Raw genomic sequence first — 12,261 nt, 5'->3', positions numbered from 1 at the left:
TTAGATCATCAGATGCATATAACTTGAATTTATTATAAAATGGCCGCCAAACAGGATCAAAACTACCAGAGATGTTTTTTCTTCTTTTTCAGTAACCTCATGATGGCTGAACGTGTTTGTGTGTTTGAACCCTGCAAGGGAAAAAAACCATGGCCTAAATGCAGTGTTCAAGGAATTCATACAATCACCGCCAGCAGCAAAGCCCGAGATGACACTCTACACCTCTTCCTACAGGAAAAAATTAATTTAAAAGGAGATTCTGCTCAGGTCGACTGTCACAAGAGCTGGTACTCAGTTTACATCTCAAAGACAATGATTGCACGCCTGAGGCATAAACGTGGTCATGATACAGGAAAATTACCCAGTGAGCCTCCAGTTCGTAGATGTAGATCACAGTTGCCAGAATTAAAATTCAACGAACATTGTTTGATATGCAGGCATTCACGTCTTCCCAGAGGCGCCAAGCATTCTAATAGGGGAGGAAGCGCGTCATACAATGTCAGACAATAAGTAGACCGGGGCAATCAACATTCCAGGAAGTTCTCTTTAGACGTGTGTGAAAAGAAAATGATCATTGGGGTAGAGATGGGACTCAGAATTAAAGGGGCACCGCCAGACCTCCTTGAAGCAGATGCACAATATCACAAGTGTTGTTATGATAATTTTCGACAAATGAACAGTAGTATGCATAATAAACCATATGTTTTTGACTCGTCTGTCAGTGAATGTATTAACTATAAATATGTATGAGAACTCTGCTCAAACTGTTGAATTGTATGATATGTACTGTAGTTTTGAAGCTAAACTGTCAAAAAAACAAATGTTATCTAAACTTACAGATTATTTTGGAAATGAAATTGTTACTTTACATGTTGGGGATTGTACATCTATTATTGGTTTCCGAGATTTTCTCTGGAAATCATTAAAACTAATAAAGGATGATCATGTAAATAAGGTGCACATGGATTCTGTTGTAAGGCAAGTGAAGTCTGAGGTGAAGGTTGGTAGGAATCATGATTATGATCTTAGTGAGTTCACTTTTGAAAAAACTGTTGATAGTTGTAGGCCAACACTTCATCTGATAGCTCAACTTGTTTCAAATGGTGAAGTAAATAAGGAAGCAGTAAGCATCACACAGTGTATTCAGCAGCACATTACACATACACCAAACCAGACAACTCTGGGTCTGGCTATTAAGATGCTTCATAAATTTGGAAGCTCTAATTTAGTAAAGTTACTGAATGAGCGTGACTTTATCTCATCTTATGAAGAAGTGTTGCGATTCCGAAAATCAGCAGCTAAGTTGTGAGTGAAAATGACAGCAAGATTCATGAAGTTATAGCCTTATCAACAAGAATAGGACCTATATTTGGTTAGTTCGACAACTATGATCTACTTGTCTGTACACCAAATGGACGCCGTGAGACTCATGCCATGGCACTTGAATATTTCTGGTATTCTTGAACCTGGGAGAACAAAACCTGGCTCTATAAATATGGCTATTCCACGTCTTAGTAAATCAGTAGCTAACTCTCTTCATTTAGGAAGATGCTCAGTTACCATGGAACACTACACTGGATCTACGAAAGCTAATCCTCCTGCTGTCATATCCAAGTTCGGTCTCACACACAATGGTCTCTCCTTTACTGACATATGTTCAAAGGAGAAAGCTTGAAACATGCATTACAGTTGGATATTCAATGTATCAGCTCTGTCGTTCATGCAGATGAACATTTAGAGTGGTCAGGTTATAATGTTGCATTAGCAAGAAAAACAATCTCCCCCAAAACAGCCACTCATTACATGCTTGGACCTTTAATTGATGCACCACCTTCTCATCCAGACACTGTTTTCACTACTTTATCATACTTTGAAAAAATCTTAGGGGATCTTGGGATGGAAACAATTAATCTGTCAGTAGACATGCAACTGTATATTGTGGCAACAAATATTAAGTGGGCATTCTTCCCAAATTGCTTTACATCAATAATTCTTAGACCAGGAGGTGTGCACACACTAATGTAATTTCTTGAATGCATTGGTATTCTAATGAATGGAAGTGGCTTGGATGTTCGTGTGTCCTCTGCATATGGGTGTTTGAAATCGATTATGAATGATAAATCATGGGTTCGATCAATGCATGCATTTCGAATGGTGTCAGTTGTTCTCTTGCATGACTTTCTAAAAGATGGGGAGAAGTCACTAGAAGAAATATCACTTTATATTGGAAAAGCGAGAAAACATCCAACAGGGAGATTATGGATGGATTGTCTGTAAATTCCTACTCTCATTGCACGTCAATTCTTCAGTGGTGGATTTTTCAGCAACACTGTATAAGGCAGATGCTTGGATACTTCTTTGCTGTCAGTCATTGGCAATATGCAAGATACACCTCCTGGCACCTGCTCGAGATGGAACACAGTCCACCTAAAAATGTCAAGTCTGACTTACTTGTTGGTGCTCATGTCTGTCGCCTCAACGAAGGGTCATGGAACTCAGTTTCCAGTGATCAGTTTGGGGAACATGCATACATTAAGAAAGCTAAGCTACCTGGAGGACTCAAAGGCATATCACTATCATCTGATCAGGTGGCCACGTGGATAGAGCCTTATCATATCCGTACCCATGTTGGCCTGGCTCTGGACTCAATGTACTCTGATGAAACAAATACAAAAAGAGAAGTGAAGCACAAAGAGGAGGGTGAGGAAAGGATAAAGAAAGACAAAGAGGACAGAAGGAGAATAAAAGATGAGCTTGCAAAGCATTCTCATCCTCTTGACTGTATTAGTCCAAAACTTTACAACATTGTAAATAGCAAATTTGCAAATAGTTTGGTAATTGTATAAGATACTGCTCACATCGGCAGAGAAATGGCAGAGTGTTTTCGTTCAGCAATCCCAGATAGACTCCACTTAAAGTTCACTCACAAAGTAAGGACAATGGAGTCTGTGAAGTATGGCATTAAAGTTGGTGACCAGTCAGTTTGATATGGGTGCTATCTGTACTCGTCTCTTGATTGTTGGCAGAAACGTGATGTTAGTCTTCCCTAAACATTTGAACACGAATTATGCTCTGTACCACCATCTCTCATAGATGAGTATGGTGATTGTTGCTGGTCAGCAATTACTTTATCATGTAGTCCTGCCATGCGAGGGCTCTGCCAGAAATCTTGCCATGAATATGAAGACCCACCTCAGTTTCTACCATTCTGAGGTTTTTGCGTTATTTGATCGGTGCAATGAAAATTCAGCCAAAGATCATGAGAGAATACGTCTTGCAGGTGAAGGTTCTGTTGAATATGATATCACAGAAACAAGCTGTCTTCCTCATCGTGGGGCAATAATGAAAAATAAGGCTAACAAGAAAGCCCTGTCCCAAGTATTATGTTCATTAAATATTGGTTATAATATAGCAATGATAGGAAGAAATGAGGCTGCCTTCACTCATGATGAAGCAGACGTGGCAATGATCAGTTATTTACTACAAGCAGTTGAGAAAGGAAAAAAGGTCATCCGAGTGCTGAGTGATGATACTGATGTTTTCATGCTGCTTGTGTATTGGTGTTGGAAAAAGCAACTGCAAGCTTGTGTGTAGTTAGAGCGTTGGAACGGACAGGTTTTGAATATTAATGCCACTGTAGACAGACTGGGGCCCAAGTGCCTTCACATTTTAGGAATACATGCCATATCAGGATGTGATACAGCGTCCCATCCGTTTGGCCATGAAAAAATTAGAGCCCTAAATATCCTGCTCTCAAAAACCATCCCTGGCCTGGACACTACTCTTGATGAAGAATGTTCCCCTCTTGAAGAACTGATGAAGACAGGCCAGGAATTCTTCACTGAACTCTTATGGCGTAGGTAAAAGATGCATGAATAATGCCAAACATGAAATATATTGTAAAAATCAAGAAATAAACTCCCTTCCATAAAACTGCTTCCACCTACAGATCTGAATCTCATGTATCATGTTCTGCGTGCACACCTCCAGGTAATGGTATGGAAAGTAGCAGACTAGGAACATCTACCCAATCCTGATATCACCAAGTATGGATGGAAGATTGTGAACGGACTACTATCACCCTGCCTAGCATCAACACCTATTGCTCCACCTGACCTCATGGACGTGGTTAGCTGCAAGTGCAAAGCAGAAGGGAAACAATGCAGCAACCATGGATGCAGCTGTCGATCACCAGGAGTATCCTGTACTTACTACTGCTTCTGTGGAGGAGGATTCTCTTGCTGTAACCCTCTCACTAAGCATGTTGAAGGAGAGGATGAATGTCAGTTATGGGAGGAAGATGATGATAATGAACAGGAACTATACAAAATAGAAAGTGATGAATTTTGAAATGAAGTCATTGCATGTCCAAAGTAAGGTATAATACCAGTCTCAGGATGAAGAATTTAAGTTTAGAATTTTTTATACCAGTGTTGGTCTGCTTGCCACTGTGAGAAAACAAAAACACAGACTATTATCCATTTAAGAATAAGAAATATATTCGCTTCTTTTAATCTGATGTGATAAAAGTTCTAATCATTATTAAAATGGTACACTCATGGACTGAAGTAGTAATGGCGTGTAGTAATCTAAACCTACTTTTCGCTGTCAAAAGGATAATCAAAGTTGTACATAAAACACTTTATTATCAATACATTCTTTTCCGAATGGTAAGTGGTTAATAAACTGCAGTGTGTAACCAAGAGAGAATCACAGTTAAAGTTTTAGAGCGGCATCGATGCCTTAGAGTGTCGGTGCACGAAAATTATTTGCATGCCTTATCATCATTTGTATATGAATGCCTATATATATTTGTTTTTGTATATAACATTCTCTTAAGAATTCCATGATCTTCATAATTAATTTTACAAATCCAAATAGAGTATACAGTAATGATTTCAAATAAATTTTTCGTCATTATTCTAATTTTTTGCTCCCAATTGGCGGCCATTTTTTAAATATATATATTCTTTATATATGCATCTGATGATCTTTAAATTCATTCCACTGCAATCCCTTGAACAAAAATATAGGTAGAGAAAACCAATATCATAATTCTATGACACTTCACTCCAAGGTTATGGTCGATATTCTATTCCTGACGACGGTCATGGCCGCCATTTTGGATTTCCCCATTTTCTGTGGTTTCCCTAAAGATGAAAGATGTCAAAGTGACATCCCATGGAATCAAGTATAGGAACACCCAAACATCATGAATATGCAATAAAACTTTGTACCATTAATAATTTCTAGGTTCACTAAATTTTACTATGGATTGGCAACTAAACTATTATATTAATTAAAATTCCCATTCGGTATTATTTCCGAGGTAGAGCGAATTGGATATTATATGAAATTTGCAGCGTAATGTTTCCATACAAAAACTGTCACGGTGATGTGATTAAAACTTCATATATATATATATATATATATATATATATATATATATATATATATATATATATATATATATATATATATATATTTACACACACTTCTGTCTGTCATTTTCCTGTGGGATTCACTTATATACCGAAGTCACGTGCATCTACTGAGATTTTTAAGCATATATATATATATATATATATATATATATATATATATATATATATATATATATATATATATATATATATATATATATATATATACAGTATATACTTTGCCACTTCAAATGACCGCCGGAAGTATTAATCTGATTGTCAACACAAGGGTCAGTAATTTTGTTTTATGAAGATGAAATTTTAAAGCTCCAAATATTGCTTTTCAAGTCAGATACATAGCATCATATTGTAAAATTTTATTAAACACAAGGTAATGCAATCGCCAGAACTTGACAGCACGCTCTGGAAGACTATAGATCATCGTTGCTTATCATACGCAACAGATGAAAGACAAAACAGACTCGTGTTTACTTTAAAAGCAGAATGAAATAGATCGAAATAACAACACTGCAATAAACCCAGAGCCGTTGCTGGTTCACTGTGAAGAGTTTTCGCCCACTTTTTCTTTTATCGCAAAGCGATTAGTTTTCCGTGAACGACGCCGGGGACACCACTGTTCATTTCGACAGAATCGTTCTCTTTTATACGTCATTGATTAATTGATATTTCCTCTTTTTTATTTACTCTTTCTTGTGAAAGTAGCCTCTGGAGGCAATTCAGAGCCCATTCACATATTATACAGACCAGAATCTATTTCAATGGCTTGACAAGCGATGATTTGTCATGTTTTAACACCACACGAACTGAAATGGGGATTTCTACCCGTCTCCAGTAAATCGAACAGGATTTGACACAAAGCACTGCGTAAGTTACCCTGCTTTTTCTTTTTCATACATACATATATACACACATACATTCTTACATGCATAAATACATACATACATACACATACACACACATATATATATATACAGTATACACACACACACACACACACACACACATATATATATATATATATATATATATATATATATATATATATATATATATATATATATATATATATATATATATATATATATATATCGAACCCAGGTCTTTCAAATGAAAGGCAAGGGCGCTGCCCACTAGGCCACACAAGTCTAAAAGAAGTTGGAACCAGAGAGCAACTGCATCCAAGGAATTACCTGGGCAAGCCAACTGCTTGCATACCAGCGAGTTTTCCCCAACTTCCCGACTCAGCAATGACCCAGTTAACAGCATTTCATTCGAATTATCCCTTCTGAGTGAATAAGATAGAAATAATCAACACACAGTCACGTGTGGAACAGAAATAAATTTCTGACTCACATCAGGATCGAACCCAGGTCTTTCAAATGAAAGGTAAGGGCGCTGCTCACTAGGTCACACAAGTCCAAAAGAAGCTGGAACCTGAGAACAACACACACACACACACACACACACACACATATATATATATATAGCCTATATATATATATATATATATATATATATATATATATATATATATATATATATAAGAGCCTGGGTGTGAGTCCTGACCGGTTTCGACTTTGTTTCCAAGCCATTAATGGAGGACTGACAGATAGTGGTAGGAGTCACAATATATGTGCTGAAGGTACAATATGGACAAACATAATCCTGGAGACTAAAGCTCCACCCCTGACAGATATCAAAGGGGGAGGGGCGACAAAACTCCTGTCCAGTATCTTCCTTAAAATTTAAAAATTTTACAGATTTCTTTTGAATTATAAGATAAGTTTATACATGCCTTTACTGATATTCATGTGATGGCCATGACTTTGTTTTATAAAACTAGACTCAATGGCATTTCTTTCCAGTGCATTATTAACAAAAAGCTATTTTTTTCCCCCTGCCTAGTTGATTGTACGGTTGCTCTCGCTAACATGCACAAAAATTCCACTGTTCAGCTGCGCATATCTTCCACACCCTTTAGTATTGTCGGGAGAGTTCTTTATGGGTTCATGCTTCATTATTTGATTGTTCTTAAATGCTGCATTAACTCCAAAGTTCGTAAGAAGATAAGGGGAGGCTTTCATATTATTACTATGTGGTAGTACAAGGAATTTATAAGTGTTGTAAGTTTCTGTTTTTGTTTGGATTCAGTCTTTTCACCGCTTCTAATGCATTGTCTGATACACTTAGCTGTGATCATTGATTTCTTAACCTTTCTTGCTTAAAACAGAATAAAAATGCACATAGGCAGATATATTTGTAATTTTTCTGTAAACACTATTAAGCACATCAATATTTCTACGTTTTAGGCAATCCCCCCAAAATTATTTACATTTTCCTTCCCAGGCCATGAACCTTACTTCATTGCGTGGAATGATTTTGGTTAATATTTTCCTTAAAAAAAAAAAATTCCATGTACAAATTACTTAACAGTGGAAACAGTGGCTTACCCATTGCCATACCAAAGTTTTGTGAGTAAAATTTTCCATTCAATTAAAATTTTCAACCTTTTCCACATAATTTAATCAGTTCAATCGGAGTGTTCTTGGAAAATGATGTATCCAGTTATCTGTTTCAATAAGTCGATTAAAACTCCAGCAGATCGTCAGTGGGACCTTAGCGAATAATGATACCAAATCAAAACTCACTAGCCTGGATTTTTTATTAATCTGCACACTATCTAGTTGATTTATCAAATCAGCATTATTCCTGATATTAGCATCAGAAATTACATAATCATTATTATTCAGAACATGAACGCTAATCATATGGAATACGCCCACGGTGTCCACTGACTTGGAATTCAAGCTTCCAAATAATATGGTGTTTATATACTCTAGGGACTTTGCTAGATTAATAAGATGCGGGACCAACTGAACAAATAATTGGCCATGCGGGAAAATTTGTTTTGTGATTTTTTTATTGTACTATACATAGTACATATACATTAGTTAGTGATGGAGAGGTCACACAGCTCTTTTGTTAGGTTTTCATTTCCTTTGAATAGTTTTTTCACTTTACTATTGAAATTGCTATTCACGTTGTTTTTACGGATTTTTATTCAATTCTTTGTGTGTATTTTAATCACTCAAAAGGCTATTTAGTATTAGCAGCGCACTTGATTTGTCTTCTTTCATATTTAAATTTCTTTGATTGCTCAATTCATTGATGGCAGCCATGAATCTTTTGAAGACATTTGGGGTGTCTGACCTTTTCATATTTCCATAAATCATTTCCTAATTATGTTGATTGCACAGTCCTTTGGTAACTTCCACTCTGTTCATTGCAACCGATGGTAAAGCGAAATTTAGTCCGTAACTTGAAGCACTGATCGCATTTCTATCTAGTTGTTTGTTCGATTCGTTACGCCACACTCGTGATTGGCGTTGGTGGTCGACGGACTTCTTTGGATCAACAATTTCATTTTACTCTCATGTTTCCGTTTCAGATCCCGATAGACCTTTCTCTTCATTTTCAGGAAGCAGGATTCACGAAAGGGATCTTGATCTCTGGTGGCATTGGGACTTCAAAACCCTTAGATACCTGGAATGTTTGTTCGGCCTAGCATATACATTGCGATTTTTACACTACGTGTCAGTCCTTCGTTAATGGCTTGGAAACAAGTCGAAACCGGTCAGGACCCACACCCAGTCTCTTACTTTCATCTGTCGTGATGTGTGATAAACAAATCACGTGTTACTGTGATTATAATTACTTAATATATATATATATATATATATATATATATATATATATATATATATATATATATATATATATATATATATTATACATTATAATTATACTATGATATAATATATATATATATATATATAATTATAATCAAAGTATATATATACATATACATGTATATATTATAACTCTCTTATATCTCTCTCTCTCTCTCTCTCTCTCTCTCTCTCTCTCTCTCTCTCTCTCTCTCTATATATATATATATATATATATATATATATATATATATATATATATATATATATATTTCATGCTCTGTATGGATGCATACTTTTAAAAGTCTTTTCAGAATTTTATGGTTCTACGCGTGCAAGCATTTGTATTACAATGCATGTAAGGAATGAGTGAATGTTTAATGAATAAATGATTATCTAGATTTATCACGCTTTTCGTAATTCCTTTGACAGTGGTCTATCGAAATCAATCAGTCATCACGAGAAACGTCAATGATAAATGGAGCCCCATACAAAACTGAAGTAATAAATGCCCAGAGGTATAATTAAACCAAACAAGATAATGAGGTGACCCTCCAACACTGGAAAAAGCCGAGAGATAATCAATTTGTGAGACTATGGAATCAAGTCAGACATAACGCTGGCGATTCAAAGACTTCGAGTGAGTCAATAGCCAACACAAGGTTACCGAGTCAGTCGAGAATCGGCCGCCCGGGCCCAGCTGCCTCGCCTGCCGGGCTTATTCCGCCGCCCACCGTGGTGCCAACAGGTGAACCGCAGGTGAGGTCCCATCTTCTCATAAAGGTCAGGTCTCGCTTGGGCAACGCTTCTCCTCAACGGTGAAGTCAGGCGGATCTCTGTGATTGTTGCCAGGATTGGTGTCTGGTTTGATGTATTTTCTTAGAATTTTTATTATAACTCGAGAAAGTGTATGTATTGCAACTCTAGATCAAATGACAGTGTGTGGCGTGTGTGTGTGTATACATATACATATATATATATATATATATATATATGTATATATATGTATATATATATATATATATGTATATATATATATATATATATATATATATATATATATATATATATATATATATATATATATATATATATATATATATAATATATATATATATATATATATATATATATATATATATATATATATATATATATATATATATATATATATATATATATATATATATATATATATATATATATATATATATATATATATATATATATATATATATTTGGAAGACGGAGCTGCAGCTCTAGGTCCATCTCATCAGGGGAACCATAGAGAAGGGCATCGTACTCTGGTACATTTATTTTGCCAACGTTTCACGACTCGTAGTCGCATCCTCAAGGCAACAATAAAGATACAAACGCGAACTTTAAAACCAAGCACTGCATAATCCATAAATAATTACGTAATATTTATTAAAATTCAATAAACATCCGCATGTAGAAAATTTGAAAATAATTTATGAACATCTTAAAACAGGAGATTATCCTAAACATTAAAATTATGTACAAAATACCTGTAAGATTCTAAAAACAGTAAAATTACAAAAAACACTAAAAAGTAATGCCATTCTGTACCTTATCCTCGCAAAGGACGGGCAGTGACTGAAGAGATTCCCTAAAAACAAACATCGCACCTTGGGCGATAAGCAACTGAACAGAGGAGGTTTGTGTATTTAAAACCGGAACTATCTTTTTTATCATAATAAACTCCAAGATTGTTAGGTTGTTTGCATTATGTACTTGACCTATAATTGTAAAGTCCTTATCATCAATATATGTTCTACATAACTTACAATGGTTCCTAATATTTGATTGCTCGGGATTTGTTAATCTAGCGCCCGTTCTAAAACTTACGGCCCTGTGAGAATCTATTCTCACTTTGAGTAACCTCCTCGTACAACCTACATAAGTCCCGTGATCACATCTCGGCCACGTACTCTATATTTATAAATAACCTTAGATTTTGGAAGAGGACTAAGGCGGTATTTCGTTTTGAACGGAGATCCGATTGTTAATGGATTTTTTTGGAACGATTTTAAGGTTCAACGCCGGGAATTCTTTTTGAATAATTGTCAGAAACGTTTTTCTGAAAATGTCATCATGAAAAAAACGGAAGCTAGGAAACATTTTTAATTTTGGTGCAGTCAAAACCATTGGTACCCCTATGAACCGATCATCTAGCATTTTCTTAAGCATTCTAAACAATAGTTTGTCTGGGAAGCAGTTATTTTTAAGATATTGGGAAAGAAAGGTAATTTCCTCATTAAAAGTAAACCAATTAGAGGTATGGGTAAAGGCCCTGTGGAGGAGAGTTGAGATAGTATTGAGTTTAAAATGATAAAAACAAGAACTATAAAAGTTGATACCTAACCCACTAAAAGTCTTGTTTCTAAAAACACCCGTGCAGAGGCCTTGTTCATTCCTGGACACTAGAAAGAAAAATCGTTTTTGGCGAGAGGCTCAAGTAGAGGAACCAGAAATTTGGCTAGCTTATAACTCGGGGTGTTCACTGAGGAAAGAATGTGCCTTAATGCAACACTTTCTTTATGTATTTTGGGCAAACCATGTAAAACCCCCATACGAAGACCCTGTAGGGAATAGTTCCTTATATAGATTATCATCAATTATCTTTTTTTTGTTTTAGCATCCTCAGAAACCTTGCAATTTTGCCCTCTGGTTTAATGATGTTATACAGGTCTGGAACACCTATTTTCTCAGATTGTTTATGATCGTTTAAGGTAATATCCATCTTCTCATTATAAGCACCCTTATCCAGAATTACGCAACCCTTTCCTTTGTCTGGTTTTGTGATAATAATACTGTCATCATTAGCCAAGTTTTTAAAATGTCAAAGTTATATTTGCTGAAGAATGGAGTCCATCTAGTTTTTAACTTATGATAGGTACAATGCGCTAGAGATGATAACTGTGACCTAAGATTGACCAAATTAGCATTGAAAGGAAGGGATTTAAGACGGAGAAAGAGAGATTCAATGGGTAGAAAAAACCTACTGTAGTCCGGCCTATAATTAGGTAAACCAAATTCCAAACCTAGAGAAAGTAAGAACTCTTCTC

Source organism: Macrobrachium rosenbergii, chromosome 9, assembly GCF_040412425.1.
Source record: "Macrobrachium rosenbergii isolate ZJJX-2024 chromosome 9, ASM4041242v1, whole genome shotgun sequence".
NCBI classification, from domain to species: Eukaryota; Metazoa; Arthropoda; class Malacostraca; order Decapoda; family Palaemonidae; genus Macrobrachium; species Macrobrachium rosenbergii.
Note: the sequence above shows the minus strand (reverse complement) of the source record.